The 20,062-nt window shown below is 41.4% G+C and overlaps 1 protein-coding gene across 5 annotated transcripts in view; it reads right to left on the reverse strand.

The window, feature by feature from the left end:
* The window catches only part of LOC148320843 (ephrin type-A receptor 10-like), a 173,584-nt gene that overhangs the window by 145,997 nt on the left and 7,525 nt on the right, over window positions 1–20,062 (reverse strand). Inside the window, exons 1-2 of one of the 5 annotated variants that reach the window (XM_088319273.1) lie at window positions 15,318–15,337; window positions 9,497–9,642 (exon numbers count right to left, since the gene is read on the reverse strand). The exons of 3 other annotated variants lie outside the window; for them this stretch is intronic. The gene's annotated coding sequence lies outside the window, so the exon portion shown is untranslated. Of the gene's footprint in view, window positions 1–9,496; window positions 9,643–15,317; window positions 15,338–20,062 lie in introns of those variants that run through there. One more of the 5 variants, XM_088319272.1, reaches the window with a different exon arrangement.

Genomic DNA, 20,062 nt, shown 5'->3' on the forward strand with positions numbered 1-20,062 from the left:
TCCGCGTGGCTGCCTTCGGCTCTTTTTTTTTTTTTTTTTCCAAGAGGTTCTGTCGAATTACACCAATAGCCGCATGAGGGCAAGACTTTTGCGATGTAGCTTAGCGTGCTGCAAGGTGAGTACACAGCCACATCTAAAAGGATACTGCAGGGCAACAATAAAACAGCCACGGAGAGACAGAAGAGGGGAAGCTGAGGTGAGGAGAGGAAAAGGCTGGTAAATGAGAAACAACACCAAAGTGCTCCAAAGACAGGGACAAAAGAGTTTCCCCCCTGCAGCATCTTCCTAGGACATGACTCATACATCACTTTCAGTCCATCAATCACAGGACTCAAACCATCGATCCAAATGTCTTTATAGCTTTGGAAAACAGAGTAGATGCAGTGTTCCTCTCGTGTCATGTATCAGGCAAGCATACACACATTATTTTGCCACTGATGCCGCCATCTATCAACTCTGCATTTTCGACAAATACTACTAATAGAGACGCTGCAGTGTAGAGCAGCCTTTTTTTCTACTTTGGAACGATTCAAGAAAGTCTATAATTTTTTTTTTTTTTCTTTGAGAGGGGGGGGGGGGTTCATACAACAGGGGGTGCTTGCCACATATTCTGCAGAGCGGTCTTCATACATGGTCTGTTTTTGGCTCATTTTGCTAGCTTGCGGTTTCAATAATGGGGTAATGCAATCGAGACAATTAGCATCTTGACGTGCCTCAATAAGAAGAGGAAATCTGGTAAATTTTCAAAATAAAATCTTATTCAGCCTCGAATAATAAATTACAGAGCCCTTTTAGTGGCATGGGGAAAATAAACATTTCTCATCCTAACTAGAACCTCTCCCGATTAAACTGGAAACTTTTTTTTATCCAAACCAAAAATTTTCTGGCTTGTCATGACAAGAAAAGGTTTTCTGGTTAAAAGAAAAAAAGTTTCTGAATTGGATGAAAAACATTTTTTTTCCCCTTCATGTCACTTTTGCGAGTCCATTAACAGAAGTACTCTTTTTTTTTTTTTCTCATCTGTGCGTCCTGGTCCAAAGTGGCCCACGAACCGGAGGTTGGAGACCACCGTTTTAGAGGATTCACTGATGAATCATCAAATTCCAGCAAAGACTAATTCCTGGAACGATTTCTACTAAACTGTTAACTAACGGATTTTCAATACTTCCTCTACCGTTAAATCACTAAACGACCGACAAACAGATACAAATTAATCCGTTTTTACAAACGCGTTTAAACCAACACGCTCATGAAGACAATGCGTCACACGTTCTTCACTGTCAGAAATAAATATTGTGTATCACACACAAAAAAGAAATCACACACCCACACACAGTGTCAAAGACGAAAAGTGTTTCCCCTCGGCGCCTGCTTGCTTTTGGATACCTTTAGTATGGTCGATACAGCTCATTTGTAAAGTTCCCTTCCTAAGAAAGGAAGGGAACTTTTTTTGAACCCTGAACTTTTGTTTCCCTCCGGACAGCAAGCAGAACATTCTCTGTGAAATTAAGGAACTCTTTGGTGCAATTCTCCCTGCAGCAATGCAGGGGAGAGGCATTGGAAGTTTTGCGCCTGCCTTCAACTCGGTGGAGGTAAATGTTTTGAAAACAAAACATAAAAGAATGTATTTTTGGACAGAGACATTTTCCAAAGCTTAACAATTAAACTGCAGTCATGGAAAAAAAAAAAAAACACAACTCGCGGGAGGGAGCCACAGTTGTCACATGCTCGGCTTCTCTCAACCATGCAGTCCAAAAACAAACACTTCTGACAGTTGGCATTGAGCTTCAATGTTACTGCTGCAGCAAGCCAAATAAATATGCGTGTGTTTGCGAGAGATAGCGAAAAACACACATCAGTCTATCAATGATTTTTTTTTTTTTTTTTGCCCCTGTGACTGATTCAGCTCAACAACGCAATCCCACACGCAACCCAGCCACAGCTCCACTGCACCCAGTCACGTGATTGGACGTTGGCAAATTGGCGAAAGGTCATGTCCCACGCGGCGAGAGGGATGAGAGGATGGAAACAGCTCGGTTTGACTACACTCAGGGAGGCGCTGAAAACGAAGCTTGTGAAGAAGATGCGATGACAACAACAAAGTTTGGAAATCTGCCTGCGTGCTGCCATTAATCTCTTTGACGCCCACTCTCCGGAAAAACATTGCAGCTCACTACAAAGTCAAAGAAAAACTGCTTTAGGATGTATGGTAACATCCTCTCCATCACGGGCTCAGGATAATTCTCCTCTTGACTACTAGATAAATTTGAAAGAAGAATGTAGAAGAACCTAGTAGTTAGTTTTGGTTGAAAATTATTTTTTATCATCCTCTAATCTTGCTTTTAAACGCTATAACAGTAGGTTCATTTTACAATGTACATCTTTGTAGGGCTGTGCAATTAATTTAATTATCTATTATTACAAATATAAAACATTAATAATATATTTTTTGCATTAAAATATTTTTTAGAATTTTTTTGGGGTCAGAAAGGAACTTATTTATAATAATAATAATCAATAAAAGTAATTAAAACCAAACTGCTCAAAGTAAAAAAAAAAAGATTTGAAAAATAAATAATAATAATAATAAATAAAAGTAATTAAAACCAAGCTGCTCAAGGAAAATTTCATTTAAAAAACAATTTAAATAATAATAAGAAGAAAAAAACCAAATGAATAAAATTAAATAATTCTAATGTTTCAAAGAATTTTATTTTTGACATTTTTTTTTCAGCCAAAAAGTTTCAATAATCATGATTTCAATTATTACCAAAATAATCATGATTCATATTTTCTTCTTAATTAAGCATCCCTCCATCTTTGGGCAAGAACTTAATGTAAATTGGGAGCTAAATTTAGTTTGTACAAAAGCGTGGAATTGCCAAGGTAGAGTAAACAATTTTGTGTGCCCTATATATGGAAATTTCCGCACACAAAAAAAAAATTATTGGGACTGCGCCTTATAATCTTAAACCTTAGTCCTAAAAATGTGGTAAGCCAAATGCTAAATCCAGTCTTGACTTGCAGCCACTTTGCAGGTGGACAGAACGAAGCTCACTGACAATGAAAATTAAATGAGTAAACATTGTTTGTAGAAATATGTACGAACGACAGACTACTCCACGTTGTCAAATCCACTTACATTCGCTCTCAAGAAATTCAAACTCTGCTTGGATTAAAACCGAAGAATTTAATTGGGAGCCGTCTTTCTGCAAATCTGCCTCCTTGTCTGTTATGACGCTCACAACACTGGTTGCGATTGTAAATATCCGGACAATTTTTCATCTGCACTGAATTTTACTGGCCCGGTGGTATGACGATAAAAGGACAGTAAAACTTAGTTTGTCAGTTGGTTTCCTCTCGAGGAGACACAAAAAAAAACAAACGACTGGTGATCATGACTTTATATCGCGGATATAAATCAGGAGAAAAAAAACTTGCTTGGTGCCCCGTGTGGGGAAGAGCTGTGCAAGATTGAGCTTTTGGGGGTTGGGTGGCTGCTTCATATTCCATCACTGTTGTGAGAGGTGGATGACCTGCTACATCAGGGATAGACTTCTCTGAAATGTATTCCTTAACCCCATTCACTACTTTCCCCATCTCTTAATTAAATCCCCCCCTTTATTCACCTTTCCCCCCCCTCATTCTTCTCATTCCTCTTTGTGTCTTTCACTCCAGCTCTCAATCTCTCTGCCTGCTGCGACTCCGCGGCGGCCTCTGATTGATGACGAGACAAATCTCTCAAGGACAGGCACCTTGTTAAAGTCCAACCAACGTGTGCTGTCTTTGGGACCAAATGGAGACGGAAGGACTAAGTTAGTCTGATTAGGGGGGGGGGGGCGCTGTCTGATAAAAAGTGATTTCCGGAAAATTTCCAGAAAATTTCAATGGGTAATTTTTCGAAAGGGGAACAGAATTTGGAATTTTTGACAACTTATAAGAATTAAATGATAATTTCCAAGAACAAAAACTAACATGAAGAGGCAAATTTGGACTCCAATTTGCTTGTGAATCATACTATAATTAATCTCTGTTGAGAACCACAGATTCAAGGGAAACCAGTGTCAGTACATGTGCTTTGGGGACCTGGCAAAGGTGTTCAACTTTGCCCTTCAGGAGCCGTACGGAGGGTACTCCACATGCGTCCAGGTCCTGAAGTAACAAAGCAGCCCCAAACAAAGATTTGACTGTATAGAATAGACTTTGTCTGTCTATTGTTAAAACTTAAATTTTATGACCAGTTTATGCAGAAAATGACATACTTTTCCCTTGCAAGAGTATTTAGAGTAGCGCAACCACCCGTTCCTTTTTTTAGCATCCCCGCAGAGATGACGCCACCAGAGGGCTTGCAGGATGGGGGTGTCAACTGTCATGTGTAAAGAAGTGCCGGCAAAAGGGAATAGGAGGGATCTGCAGTCTGTGGTACGCCCCTCAAGGGTCATTTTGGACAGATAGCGACAAGCTGCCGTCTGATTAATGATGAGGTAGTGGATGTATTTATCACTGCTTCACATCGGCCCGGAGAGAAAGACTGGTTTGGGGCGAGATTTGAGAGTTTGTAATAACGGCAGATGAGATGGAGCAGAGTTTATTAGATTAATAAGGAGGATGAGGGAAAAGGTTAAATGTAAGTATTCCGCCCAAAATGTTGGTGCTCTGAAGCGAACAAAGGATCAGGAAGCAGCTGACATGAAATAGCCCATTTTTATCTCGAAGTCTGCTTTAAAAGTTCCAACTGCTCCGCCACATGGAAACCAAGATCATGGCTGCCGCCGATTACGGTCGATTGTGTTCAGTCTGCGATTTATTATGCTTCATTATGCACAAGGGATGAGCTGTTCAGTCGAACCCTCTTGGGAAGCTGCAACGACTTTAAATGTGACATCACATGACAGTCTGGGATTTCATGGGTTGTTTGACGATTTTGGGGATATAACTAATTCATGTAAATATATGTTTAACGTCCTCCTTAACGTTTACTAATTTCGGCCTCTTTGTTTTGAGGATTTACCGTTATTTTTTTGGTTTCATTTTACGCTGGGGTAAACAGACCATAATTGAGCAGCCGGTCAAACAAATCTAAATAATTGCAGTTAGATGATGGAGGAAGGTGAGGGATGAACGATGGAAACAAATCGGAGCGGCAAGGCGATGCCACATCTGCATTTAGAAAACAAGACTCCTTGTCCAAACAGATGATTTCTCATTGCGTTCCACTTGCGGGATGAATAAAACAAGCACTCAGTGGCGGGCCATGAGTACCTGAACAAATTGTGATGAATTGGTGTCCTCCACAGTCAAATCAAGAGAGCTTGTTTTGAAATCAGCCAGCCACTCACAAATGGAGATTAATGTAAATAGCTTTGATTTAATGCAACCTATTGAGCACTCTGCGAGTCTGATCATGACTAAAGCGCGGTCGTTCAAGCCAGTTGGAACTTTGATGAACATTTCCCTCCTCTCAGCAACATTTTGCTCATTACTCCTCGGGGCGATCAGAATTTCAAAAAAGGATTTCATTGCGTAAGAGACTTTTATACAAGGCTAACATCATTAAACTGCCTTTTAATCCACATGTAACGTAACACGAGCAGCATTTTTATTTGGTTTTACAATGTCGATTAGGGCTGAAGGATTTATCGATTTGGGACCGAAATCGCGATCTCAGACACGATGCGGGTTTTTTTTTTTTTTTTTAAAGGACTCTTGTGCCCCATACTCACGACGAAGGTCACATTAACCATTATCGCATCTTCTGTCATATTTATAAACGCCACGCTACATTATGAAGAAAATCGCAAATTCAATCAAAATGGCAATATCTGTCAGAAAAATCGCAATACAAAATTATCCTGAAATCGTTCAAGCGCAGTGTTGACTTTCCAAACATGCAATTTTCACTGCATTCTCTATCGCTACTCTGTCCTCTTTTTCTTCCCTTCCTCTCCCCAGGCCTTCCACCGACTCATTCAACATTTATGGCTGTCTGCAAAATACGCTGGCAGCAGAAAAACTGAAGGGCGTATATTCTTATCCTAACACCAGCAACTAACACGGGTTATTTGGTATCTGACTAGGTGAGTTTCTTTCCGCCGCCAACGCTATATTACATCAATTCTCCGGTGGCATCTCAGGGCTGAACACTTTTACTGAAGCAAACACTGTCTGGAGCTCAAGACAAATCTCCCCCACAGGGGCGTCCTTCCTAATCTTGTCAATTTCGCCTGTCATTTGAATGGAAATCACAAGAATCCTTGTCTGCTTTGGATCACTAATGCGGTGCAGGGTGCAGGATGGCGGCGGAAGCACTGCGATAATCTTGAGAAACGTGCAACTGCTACACCAGAACAGATTATTACTTCTTTTTTTTCCTCCCCCAAAAAGGAGCGTTATGAATGTTCCCATCGTTAGACACATATTTCTCCGCTGAAATTGAATCAGAGCAGCTTCCCTTTTTTTTTCTCTCCAAGATTTGCACCCACAACCACGGACGGGGGTTGATGCTTCCAGATAGCTGTGGCGATAAAGAGTCCTATGAGAGCCAAGTTCACAGGTACACAATTGGCAAGGAACACCCAGCCGAGTGACATTTGCTCGACTGAATTCTCTGTACCGCCGGGAAGCCACAATGAAAGCGAAATGTATTTGATTAGCATGCGATGGAGTGAGAATGAGCCACTCTTGAAGATTGAAAGAAAGGCGATGGACATTTTTTTTTTTTTACAACTTCCACTTCATTGAACTCTTTTTATGCGGTGCCGAGTCTTAATGGACAGCCATTGACATGCTAAGCACATCAGTAGTGCAGAAATAGAGATTCAGCAGTTCATATTTCAGAGGTTCTTTCATCTCATGCCTTCGGCGTGGCCGTTACGTTTCGATCAGGTGTGTTAATAATGAAAGGTGGTTTTCTTTTGTTGCTAATCTTTCTTATTTGCTATTCAGCCACTTAGGGCAATTTCACTAGATCTTGTGTTTGAATACTTGGCCCAGTGGGCATTAAAATGAGATGAAATGGGATTATTATAATAATGTGAGAACCCTCAAAGAAGGCAATCCACGCGCAGTGCTCCTTTTTTTTTCTCTCAGGCACCACGGCAATCACTATGGGGGAATATTAATTACTGTCAAAGCACTGTGAATGTTATTAGGATTTCTCATTATGCATCTTGCAGGCGCTGGTATGAGTAAAAGCACACGAGTGGGAGCCACTTAAAAACCGGCAAGAACATAGAAAGTGGATCCATTTTTATGGACAGCGGAACTTACAAAGTGGGAACATAATCCATTATGAGACGGTTTGACTTTGAGTGTTCCGATTTAAAAACTACTTTCTGTACAGAGTAATAGAGAATGACTGGTACGGCTGAATGATTTCAAGGGGGGGTTGGATTGCGATATTTCTGACAGATTTGATCTGCAAATTCTTTTTCACAATGGCACTTACAAACATGACAGAAAATGCAACAAACAATAAAAGCAACTCCTGGAACACAAGAGGTTTTTGGAGGGAGGCAGTTCAAGTTTTTAAAAACTACTTGCCATCAAGTGTATTTTTGTATCTGTGTGTAATTTTTTATAGGAAAAAGTATCATTTTAAACCCCAAAATATTTTAAATTGTGTACGTTATTTGTACATATATACAATTATTGTCCCTTAGTAAAGCTAAATTAAAATACATCATTTTGTGTAGACTTCAAAACTCAGTACTCTGTGGTGCAAAATCGTGCAAATATTGATGAGATTATAAATATTTAATTTAAATTTGACATTGAACCACTTCGTCAGGATGACGTCGTCCGTTTGTGTGGCCAGGTCTGAGCATGTCTGCTAAATTGCTAACGTAGCCGACATCTTATTTTATTTTACATCTAGATACGTATCGATTGAAATACAACATTTCCGTTTACTGCTGCTGGCTCGCCGCCCTAACGCGGTTCTAGCCAGACTTTTGTTAAAAGTCGATGCATAATTAAGCACTTATTATGGGTCTTTCCCGACTCAGTATTTCACATTAGCGATTAGCACGTTTAGCACCTCAATTAAAACGCTACTTGTTAGTGGGGTAGTTTATTTGTCACCACGGAGGAGAGGAGCCGCATCACGCAGCTCGTTGCTGCCATTCTGCACGGACTTGCATATAGAACAAAAAGCAACTTGTTGCTAATCGTTAACTGTAAATTGCGATGCTATACTGAACTTCGAAGCTGGAATGAGTGATATCGTCCTCAATTTCTCACCCAGCGCCGAGCAGCATTCAGCACAATGTCGACTTTTTCCGCGGCTCATTCTTTTCAGATTTCTTGGCTTTTGTGTAACTTTCTTCTCCCTCCGTCAACTTCGGCCTTCCTCCCACTCTGCCTGTCTTTCCCTCCCTCCCACAGGCACAGTGGATCAGAGCTTTTCAGGTGATAAATACCTTGGACCAAGGGCTCACCAGCCACCGATTCCTGCCACTTTACTGTGTCACATTGTGGCCGAGGCCTCATTAAAAAGGCATTAGCCTCCTCTTGGTCCCATGATGGCCATGTCTGGTTCAGTCCCTGCCGCAGGGATTTATTTAAAAGTGGCGGCTGGAATAGATAAGGACAGGAGAGTTAGTAGAAGAGAGAGGAAGGTGAGAAGGAGGGAGAGCAAGAGACGGAATGAAAGGGAATATTTGGTCGGAGCGAGTGAGAGAACGAGAGAAGAGTGGAGGGCGTGGCATGTCTGACGATCAACCCAAAGTCGGCTCGTCCAGGGACACAAAGAACGCGGACGCCGGGATAACTAAAGGGGGAGCCCTCCCATGACTTCGGATGCTATCCCCGCTCTAATTGATGCCAGCCAATTAAAGCCACCCCAGGTCTCACCTTGATGAGGTCAGGAGGAAGGATGTCAGGGGCAGGGAAGAGGATGAAGGGCGATGCGAGAGGTGAAAAGCTGAGGTCCAAGGAGAAGAATGAAAACACAAGTGTAGGCATTTGCTGCACATCATTAGTAAATAAGTAGTCTGAGGGGAGGTAAGAAAGGAGAGATGAGGACAAGGTGGAGAGAGGAGGAGGCTGAACAGGTGGGAAGCACACCAACTTGACGACTGGAAGCAGTGGAGCCAATCTTAGGGATAAAGATGTGTGATATTCAAAGACAAAAACCAGATCAACAAACCGCTCGCTCCTGTCACAATCAAGTTTGCTAACGAGCCAGGCGTGCCCAATGTTGTGACCAGTTGATGTATTTTGGTTTACTTTACAAGGTGAGGACGGTATAAAAAAAGCACGCTCCTGTTAGAAGAGGCGCCCTCGGAATAAATGTGGGAGGAAAAAAAAGATGGGCCGATAAAGTCTAGAAAACATGAAATACCGCGACAGGCAGATAAGTGTCGCAAGCCGACTTGGGGTGGGCCTGACAAGAGACACAAGGCGACAGACTATTTATCTAAAGCTCCGATTCAAATGGCACCGCCCTCTGCCCTCCTCCGTGTGATGGATGGAAGAAAAATAATTGCATGGTTACCTGTCACCGCCAACGCATGTGTGTCCGTCCAGCCATTGACAGGTGGAGGAAATAAAGCACGGGCGCACGATGCTCAAATGCAGGACGGGGTCAGACAGTTGAGCATTACTCAGGTGCTGAAGAATCCGGTGTCGGTGGTGAAATAGCTGCAGACAGACGGATCGGGTGTCAGTTGTCAGACGCACCTCAATCTACACACCGTGGGTGGTTCAGAGATCAGACGGGAGGCATTGAGGGAAACCCGTGCACCAATGCAGATCAGAAAAACAAGGTCATGTCGACACGGAAGTCTCAGGTGGAAGATCAGCTAGTTGGTTGTTTTTTTTTAATTTCTTTTCTTGTACAGTCATATACAGAGAAAAACACAGTTTGCAGGCTAGTGTCTTTATGAGGTCCTGAGAAGTTTGACTTGACTTTTACTCGAGTTCAATACAATGTGGCCGCATGTAAATTTAGGATGAAAATCATACAAGTGATTGACATTGACACGGCACGAGTGAACTGGAGGATATTCCTGCAACATGAGTGTCACCCTCGAAAACAAAAGTGAGCGCATATCTCGGAAATGCTGCAGGGTGCGCTATTGGGCTGGGTATCGATTCAAAATTCCAAAATCGATTAGATTCGATACACAACGGCCCGATTTGATTCACGATTCATTTTGATTGATTTTCGATTTAATCAAGGATTTCATTCAGTTCCAATTTTACTTTAATTTTTTGATTTTATTTTACACTTTCAAGAGCTACAATTAGTACATACTGCTTGCTGTAACTAGGTGCACTCGTAAAAATATTTATATTTACATTAAATGTAGTTACATTAATCATTTTATTTAACATGACTTCACTGCTTCCGCTATTTTGTTTCGATACAATATTTTTGCATAGTGACAAGATTAAGTCATGTCAATTTATGGGGAAAAAAAATAATGTATTAAAATTATCAATTTTTGGTTTTAAAATTGATATTGGGCTATGAAAAGGAATTCAATCGATATCGATTTTTTTTAATCCTACTGGCCTACAAAAAAAACACTAGAGTGGAAACTCTTAATTTTTTTTTTAACTCATTCACGACCAGCCCAGTAAAAAAAAAATGGATTTTGACGTATTTATCCGTCAATGGTATTGAATGAGTTAAGAAACTAGCAAAACTCACACATTTTTTTTTTTTTGTACTTCTACAGTGCAAATGTACCCAGTGATTATCTCACCCGAGGTCAAGGAATCACCTCACCCCTCACCCATATTCAGCTGTGATAGTCTCGAGCACAGCCACCACCCTAACGATGCCCAAAAACTAAAGAAAATTAACTCGTTCACTGGCTTCCCAGGTAAAATGAATGTACTTTTGGGCTTCCCTACCCGTCAATGGCAGTAAATGAGTTAATGGAATGCTGTTTATTTTGGACCAAATCCGACTCAATTGTTTGAATGACAAACACGGAGTAAAAGAAAGCTGTTCACGCGCTAATTTGTCCGTTATCGTTTACGGCATGATTTGCTTTACTGCCAGTCTGTTACTCTCTAATTGGAAGCAAAATCAAAAGTCAGTCTTTATTATTTTTTTATACGCGTGCACAGCTGGCTCTGCGTCGAACTAAACTGCCATTTACGTAGCAGCATCAGCACAGCGAGCCCATCAAGAGGTAGTCCACGTCGACAATATTGCACATCCCAGGATAGGAAGGGTTTTTTTTTTCTCAGCAGACAATTAAAAGCATTCAGAACATCGACAGTAACCATCTAATAAACATTAGCGATGCTCAGAACATAAACGAAATGTTGAGTGCAACCGCAGCACATTCAGCCTTCTGCTTTCCTAACGGTACATGCCGTACATCTGTGCTGCCCAAACATTAGACCACAGAGCATCCCACTGCTTTGCAATATGAAGCGGTTTTATTTTTAATACTTATTATTTATTAATCCATCCATATCATGTTTGCTGCACTGGGAGCATCAAATAAAGGGGCCGCAAACTTAATCTCCTCGTCTCGCTGTTATTTCCGTTTCCCCACTGAGGGTTCTACCTCCAGCCCGCAAACTGCATCTCCTCCCTTTTTTTTTAAGATTATTTCTTGTAAACGAATCAGAAATGTGTCCCTTCTGCGAACTGTATATCGATCGGGTCCCTGCGTGCCAACCGGAAAAACTTACTTTTAAAACTTTGAAAGATTCTTACGATTCGAAACATATATAATTGAGATTTAAGTTGATGTTGAGTTCAACATTGTGATCGTGTTGTTGTGACTTGCTAAGTTTCATTGTTTTTGGTAGTTGTATTATTTATGTGGTACAGAATAATAGACTTTAAACAGATCTGATTGGCTGGGTCGCATTTATATGCAAAAATCGGCGATCGAGTGTAATGTCATAATTTGCCGATCAATCAGTGATGTCATAGGTCAGAATTTTGAGCGTTTCATGAGGGCTGTGCAGTTAATCGAAATTAATTCCAATTATTACCCAATTATAAGGCACAGTCTCAATGAATAGGTCTATTTTTAGAATGTTATTTATTTAGTTATTTTTTTTAAACTCGCTCATCTGTGATCGCTTTCAAAATCGGGATCATGCAAAGCCAACAGAAAATGGATGGGTGACGTATTGTTTTTGTTTTATATTAAACATTACATGGAACAATATACCCAGGTGTCTGGTTGTTATGCCAACAGGATAGCTTTGACTAAATGCGAGTTAACACATCACGGTGACAATTCAACTCAATGTCTATAACTCAAATTACATATTCGAGTAAAACCAAAGGAAAAATGTTTGCGCTTTAATTGCGACAATTGATTACGGTTGAAAATAAGAAAAGCTTCGTATACGTATACAGCAAATGCCTGTTTGCAACTTGAGGCAGTTTCTTTCGACAGACTGCCTGATATTTTATTAATACGAATAAACTTTTCACCATACATATTAATATTTAACTGCGGATGTTTGTCACCAGAGACAAGCGTGTATGTTTTAATCAGCAGTCTCGCAGTCACTTCAAGCTTACTTACAAATTCATAACTTCTCCTTGTTTATGTGCAACATCTTTTTAATAATCTCACAGCACATGGAGAACAGGATGGGGACGAGGAGGATGTTGCTGAAATAGCCGGACAGTAATGAGACGACAAGAGCGCGGACATTTTCGCTGACGCCTGTAGAATCCCCCAAAGTAATTAATAATAGGCTTCCTTATATCCCGCTATTCCTTATGACTTAATTCCTGCTCGGCAGGCATGACGTTCCCATGAGTGCACTCCTGTATCACCCTCCCCAAAAAAGGTCAAATAAAGTTGAAAGGCAATCAGTCCGCAACCTTATTCCCTCACAGGTGATTTACTTCCCGTGTCTGCATGCCAGAAGGACCCCCGGGGGGATTTGCATGAGGAGAGGTGGGCCACTTTCCTGACACGATGGTCAGGGGGCTTGTTTATGAAAATGAAAAAAATGGCTAGTGGTCGTTGAGAGAGACCCTCATATCGGGGTTAATGACATAAAATCTTAATGGAAAAAAAACGGAATTGATGGCCTCTCTGGATTACAATTTAAGAAGTACTTGTCGTCAAGTCTCAATAACGGTGATTACGAATGTAATTTAGAAATGGGAAAAGCCCACCACACCGCAGCCTCTAAGCACTTTATGGCGAAACAAGGCTCCGGTTTATACTAATTGAGCTGTTATCTTTATTTGCAGTGGTCACTGGGATATTACAAGCTGCAATGAATATGTATTAAAATGGTAATTGAAAAGGTTTTACTAGTTGCAAGATTAATTAATTTGTTTATATGGCCACTCAACGATTGCATCCAACCAGCTATTATTATGCAAGTCTGGCGATCAACATTCAGTTTTGACATCAACACCACAATATCAGGTGAGGACTGCATTTACCAGAAAAAAAACTCACACCTGATAAAGTCTCTCACTCACTAGGTTTGAGGTTAGATGCAAAACACGAAGCACACCCCATAGAGCAGGGGGTCTTCAATCCTCCAAGTCCACTGTCCTACTCGATTTCCATCTCCACTTCTTCACGTGATTCGAATGATCAGATGATCAGCAAGGCCTGCAGAAGAGCCTGATTATTTGAATCCAGTGTGTTGCAGCAGGGAGGGTTGGAAAAAGGGACAGGACAGCAGACCTCGAGGAACAGGATTGAAGACCCCTGTCATGGAGGAAGGCCCGAGATGAGATTTGAATCTGGATCTCTCAATTGAGAGACACGGTAGCCACTTGGCTCGCTTTCCAGTCAGTGTTTTTATCTTGAATTTAAAGAACAAAAGACATTTTTTTCTTATTCATGAAACCTTTCAACAAACCGAGCTATCAGGACCCATCATATTAATTGAACAATTATCTTATTTAATATATCCCCCCACACAGATTTCCATCTTTAATCTGCTTGCAGCTGTGACATTGATCGCATTAAAACATTATTAACAAACAAAATCCCAGGCGAGTATTTATTCATCCAAGAACACGAGGAAAATGCTGCGTTTGCGGTCTATGATTAGTTTGTAATGAGAGCTGTGCCCTTGTTCCCCCCTCGGTCTATTAAAATACAATATTCCTCAAATTCATCCTTACATTATGCCCCTTATAACATAACGTCTATCATCCCATTCTATATTGTGAAGAAATACAGTTGCCACTGAGTGCTTATTACAACCTGGTACTCTTTTTGAAACGGCGACTTAAAAGCTCAAAAGTACAGCGTCTTGTAAAACTGAGCAACCGACTCTCCTGACATTTACAAGCACTCCAAAATACCATGGGTACACCCAGTGCCCACACTAAACTACACTTGCTCGTAGCAGTGAATAATACACACTGAGCTGGGGTAAGGCCAAACGCTACTGGTTTATGGCAGAATACCCTTCGACCCCGTTTTTAGTCAGCTGTGGCGCGATCTTGTCAAAACAAACCTGTAGTGTACAGCCGTGAAAAATCGGAGGTATGATGGATTGTGATCGTTCTGATGCAGAGGTAAGCCATTGACTTGACGTTTAGCGGACGGTGTGGCCTGACAGCCGCTGATAACCTTGCGAACGTAAATGGAGATCAAAGCTAAAGAAGACGGCTGAGATAGCCTCCACCACCCCGAGACCCGAAACAGGCATCAAAAATAGATCGAAGGATATTTCAAGTCGTCACTTACAAAAGTTGGATATTAGCCCCCTGCTGGCCAATAGAAGAAACTAAATCCCTCATGGATGAGTTTTCCATCACACCGCCGGTTTTCCAATCTATTGCTGCCAAAATGTAATCAACTCCAGATCTTGACAATATTGACCAGTCTGTTGAATTATGTCAAATTCTATCGACCTGCACCCGAAGTCGTATTCGTGAAAACGCTGCGCGCGCGTGGAAGCTGATAACGTAGTCTAATGTATTCCTCAGCCAGTTCAATTAGATTGTCAATTACACAAACTCTCATGCTCTTATATTTGCCTTTAATACGCGCGCGAAATGGAACCGGCGCGGCGAGAACACTTTCAAAGTCTTTCAACCCCCCCCCCCAATTGAAAGTAATAACCCTTTTCATTAGTGTCTCGTCACTGAAAGCGCACAATGCAAATAAAAGAGACAGATAATGTTAGTCATTATAAACATGTCACTGCGTTTTATCCCGATGGACAATAAAAATGGAACCTGTCGTAAAATGAATCAACCGACAATCAATTGAAGAATCTATTAAATGCGATATGCACCTCATTTGCAACGTGGTGATTAATGAGGGCCGACTTGGGAATAAAAAAGGTATTTTTACTCAGCAATTTATTTTTTTTTTTTTAACTTTCAATGCCTTGCACACCTTCATTTCCTCCATCTTGGGTACACCTCGCCCCACCCCCTCCGGTGTAAAGCCTATAAATCATATGGTGATAGATTAGCCCCGCTGGGGATGTCCCAACCCAAAGCTCCGGCGGGCCTCGCTCACCAGATACACTCCTCTGTTCTGAACCCACGTCACCTGGGGGGCTATTTACATAACGGCCACTGATCCTAGTCATCCTGGCTTGGAAAGGGAAAAGAACAGGTTGTATTCACAGAAAGACTCCAAGGACAATAAAAGACAACGATAAGATATTTTCAAGGGACAAAATTCCAGGTTATATGGAGACTCGTAACTCTGGTGGGACAAATGCTACAATATATTGCAGCTTGGCTGTATCCTCAAACTAAAGTCTGTGTTTGGGTACGAGGGGCGTAACCGGGAAAGTGAAGCATGCTGTCATGTGGAAGACGCACCATTATCATAGTTTGAATCTGCGTCGTGAACCCGGCGCTACGTCCTAAACGAACAAATTAAATACTGGTCACACAGCAAACTCGAGGAAATCTGCTGCCTAAATAGACACAGATGCTGATTTGCATAGAAAAATAAAGAAAAATGAGTCATTGCAATCCTTAACTAAAATAGCCAAAATCCGAGCGACAAAAAAAAAAAAAAAAAAAAAAAAAACTTCATATGCAGCATTTTTTATTAGATTGTTCGTCACTTTTATATGATGGCTCGTCAGGGCCAATTTGTGTTTATCTAAACTTCAACTACGGTTAGCAAAAGTCAATCCCGGCAGAAACAACAGAAGCACAAAAGCAACCACGCCATTTTTTTTTTCCGCTCAGACGACAAAGCGCAAAATAGACCCAACGATGGCTAGCAATTTTAAACACTCAAACTGAGACAATTTTTTGTCAAGGTACCATTTTACTCTAATAAGTAAGTCTATTTTACTTTCTGGTTTCTCTACTGTATAGCACAGTTTTGCATTAATTGCAGGTGGCTCTGGAAATGGGTTGTTTGTCGTCAAGCTGCTTTTAACTCCTCTTCAGCGCACTGGCATACCATGTGATTTTCATCCCGACATGCTTGTCAGTTGCCAGCAAGTTGTCAAGTCGCAAGGGGCCTCCCGGCAATCATCACACCTAACAGCAAACGCTTCCATGCCCAACAATTCCAGCCACTAAAATTCTCCTCCCGATCCAAGGATGCCAACAAGTAACAAGGTCACCCGCCAACATGAGAATTCGACAAACAAGAAACACATCAGTCAGTCATGCTCAATTTTAACTGCGGGCAACTCTCACAATAAGATTAAATATTTATGCAACTCGTGAGCGTTCACAGTTGTGACAAAGAAGTAGCATAGTTTGACACATCGGGCAGAGTTATCACCTTATTGTTAATACCTCGTGACAGCTGTTATGCTCTCCGAGCCACCGGAAGGTGCTTACTGCCACCTCTCCATTCCAGACTGTCGATCTTCATGGAGCACACTTGGTTCTGCTTATGGTTTGCGCTGTCAATTTTGACTTTAAATCCATCCATCAGTTTTTAGTATGTCCACTGGGTCAATGCCAGACATCTGGTTTGGGCAACAAGATTTGTGTTTGTCCGTGTGTGTGGCATGCTGAGTTGGTCATCTCGTGCATGCCACACATTTCGGCACCGACAGTTGGATGTGTGCCCTAACTACACAGAGGTGGCAAATCCAGGTTCAGAAAGTAAAAACTCTGCCATAGTTCGGCTTTAGCCACTTTTCGGCTTTAGCCACTTTTCGGCTTTAGCCACAGGGGGTGGTTGTGGCTAAAGCCGAACCATGACAGGGTTTTTAGATTCTGGACCTGGATTTGGATCGAATGAATCATCTTTGGTGGTCTAGCAAAAATTTCCAAGTTACACATTTGTGGATGTTTCAGACGGAGAATAGCCACGCCTTGAAAGCGCGCAAAAAAGCCGCAAAAGGAATTGACTTAAGCAGGAATGGGAGAATCTGCACCCGACGGTATTTTTCTTGCCACTTGTGGGATGTTCAATATTAAATCCAAGTATGCGAGTACCCATATTAACTAGCAGGGTACTGAGAACATCAATTTAAAGGAAGTTAAGATTAAAGTGAAGGTTGTGTCTTTCCAGTGAGACACAAACTTCAGAAGGACACTTTAAAAAAGACAAATAATATGTAAAAGTATCCCTGATAACCAGCATTAAGGACTTTGTTGTTCTTTAAAGTCCTGTAATTGCATGCATTATTAAATAACCAAAGGCAGAATTTGACTTTTAGTAACCTGGAGTTTTCTTCTCCCCTTTCTCAGAGCCTTCATTCCTTTCGGTTTAGCGGCTCGATTTCCTCAAAGAGATCACCCGCAATCATGTACAATTCTCAGTGACAAGCTATACGGCTTTTTAATAAATGAAAATAAGAGGAAATTTCTGCCGGCAGACAGGAACCTGGAAGCTTTTTGCTGCTTGCCTGTTAAAAGTGTCTCAGTCTGTATTATACTGTGGCGTTTTTCAGGGACCGCTCCAGATAAGAGTAAATAAAGCTTTTATTGCCTTGATTCCTCCAACGATAGACCTGGCGGTGTAATATAGCCACCAGGATATCAGGGGATTGGTGGAAAAATAAGGATGAGAACAAGGTACGATGATTTTTTTTTTCCTCCATCCCCTCTGTGGTGTAGCAGACAAAACAAAAAGCTTGCAGCAATATAGAGCGTAATTTCTTATTATACATCGCACGCAAACATTAAATAGTTGTAAATTAACATTTAAATGAGGTGTTTGTCTAATTAAAAAAAAAAACAACAAAGCGCTTTCTCCACTTGAGACGCGCTTTAATTAAACGAGCCTTGTGCTAAACATACAAGCATGCATTTTGTTTGCGGAATGCCGACATGACCTGCGAAATTCCCCGCCAGCCCATAATAATAAAGGTCATATGTGACAGAAAACCATTTCCCTTCATCCCCTCCATCTGCTGGCTGGCGTATAGTACAGATGACACGTATCGATCCAGTATTAAAACTGCTAAAGACCCGGCATCTAATCAATACTTTTCCACCACTCCGAAAATACCTTTTGTGCAAGAAAAGCTCTCAAGCGCTTTGATTAATTTCTGCCAGCATGGCTGAATGCATTTCGATTTTTTTATTTTTTTTTTTAAGTTGATGTCCTATCAACATAATATGAGAGCCACTCATTGCTTAACTTGACTTTATTCATGCGTATTTATGACAAACAGCCATCGCTTCCCCCCCCCCCCCCATCCTCCGCGGGTCCGTTTTTGTATTTCCTGCTTAAGTAATAGCTTTCAGTCGGCAATTGCGCTACGAATTGACGCGGATGATCATTTGCCACTTTGCATTTCCGTCATGTATTTGACATTAAATGGTCATTCGGGAAGTGAAAGCACGACGTGATGAAAGGCAGAATTGCGTCTCGTTTTGTAGCTTTTATTAAGCTAGGAAAACATTTGGGCTGATGTTGAAAGGGGATAATTAGCATAAAACAAACACCTAAAAGCAGCCATTTAAAAAAGATTTTACGAAAAACATATTACAAATATAAATAATTTTTCCGCATTTGTTCGTGTTCACAGCCTTGATACCATTTCTACCGGCTAATCATGAAATGTACCACTAAAGGAAGCTAGCTAGCGAGCTAGCAAGCAAGCTGCTCATTTCACATATTGATGCTAAGGGCTTAATTTTCGTCAAAACGAACTCACTTGTAAACCCGAGATTGGATTTTGAATTGCAACAAAAACTATCATCACAATGATAACGATGATGATTATCATTATGATTATCTTACAGCCTCGCACTCGGCGCTCATTTTGATTGTGCTGGAGTACCTGGTTCAGCAGGGGAACAAACTCCCGGGGCTAATTAGCGCCCTGATGGGATGACGGGTGTTTATTTCAATTAATTATCAATTCACAACTGAAATCAACACTTCCGCGCAGAGTTAAGTATTTAAAAAGACGACACCCATCCCAGAGCGCCGGACTGTGATCTTCCAAATTTCAGTGCAATTGTTTTATCCTCCCCGCGCGACGTGTGGCTTGACAAAGAAATGTTAATTACGCGTGTATATTAGACGCGTTCTCTTGTTAACTCTTGACTCCAATTTGCACATCAGTGGATTGTGATTTTTCTCCCTAGCGCCGCAATCTTCTGAAGGCTTTTTGGAGGGTGGAAGGAATGAGGAGCTTGCAAACTTGCTTCAACCCCGCCGCAGGCTGCGAGTCACTGTGGAAAAAGCCAAAGAGGTTTGTTTTGTTTTTTTGGAGGCCATGTTGATCTGTTTTATTATAGCTTCCTGTGCTTGTGAGGGAAAAGTCCCAGAGATTTACGTATCCAGGAGGAACACAGGGCAAAAAAATAAAAAATAAAGCATATCAGAGGAAAAAGGAGCAAGCAGCGTTATGATTACTCGGCAAGAAGCAAGTCTTGGAAAAGATATCTAACGCAAGATAAGAGTTGTCTGTCATTAGGGAGCATATCAACAGTGCCGCTAATCAAATTAAAAGCAACATTTCCATCTGAGGCTTGTTGCGTTCCTAGTAAAAAACAAAAAACGCTCAACTTGAGACTTGAGTGCTAATAAACACTTCCCGCATTTTAGTGGTCACCCCGACAGGATGTGAAGGTCAAAAGCTCTTTGATGTATAACAGCCAAACTGCCCGCTCAGCATTTTGCGCGCACGCCGCAGCCTCCGCGAGCGGAGATAAACATCAGGAAAATGATGGGAGCATCACCCTGACTTCACA

This window comes from Idiotropiscis lumnitzeri, chromosome 16, assembly GCF_059441095.1.
Source record: "Idiotropiscis lumnitzeri isolate Australia: NSW breed Sydney's pygmy pipehorse chromosome 16, RoL_Ilum_1.0, whole genome shotgun sequence".
Taxonomy (NCBI): Eukaryota; Metazoa; Chordata; class Actinopteri; order Syngnathiformes; family Syngnathidae; genus Idiotropiscis; species Idiotropiscis lumnitzeri.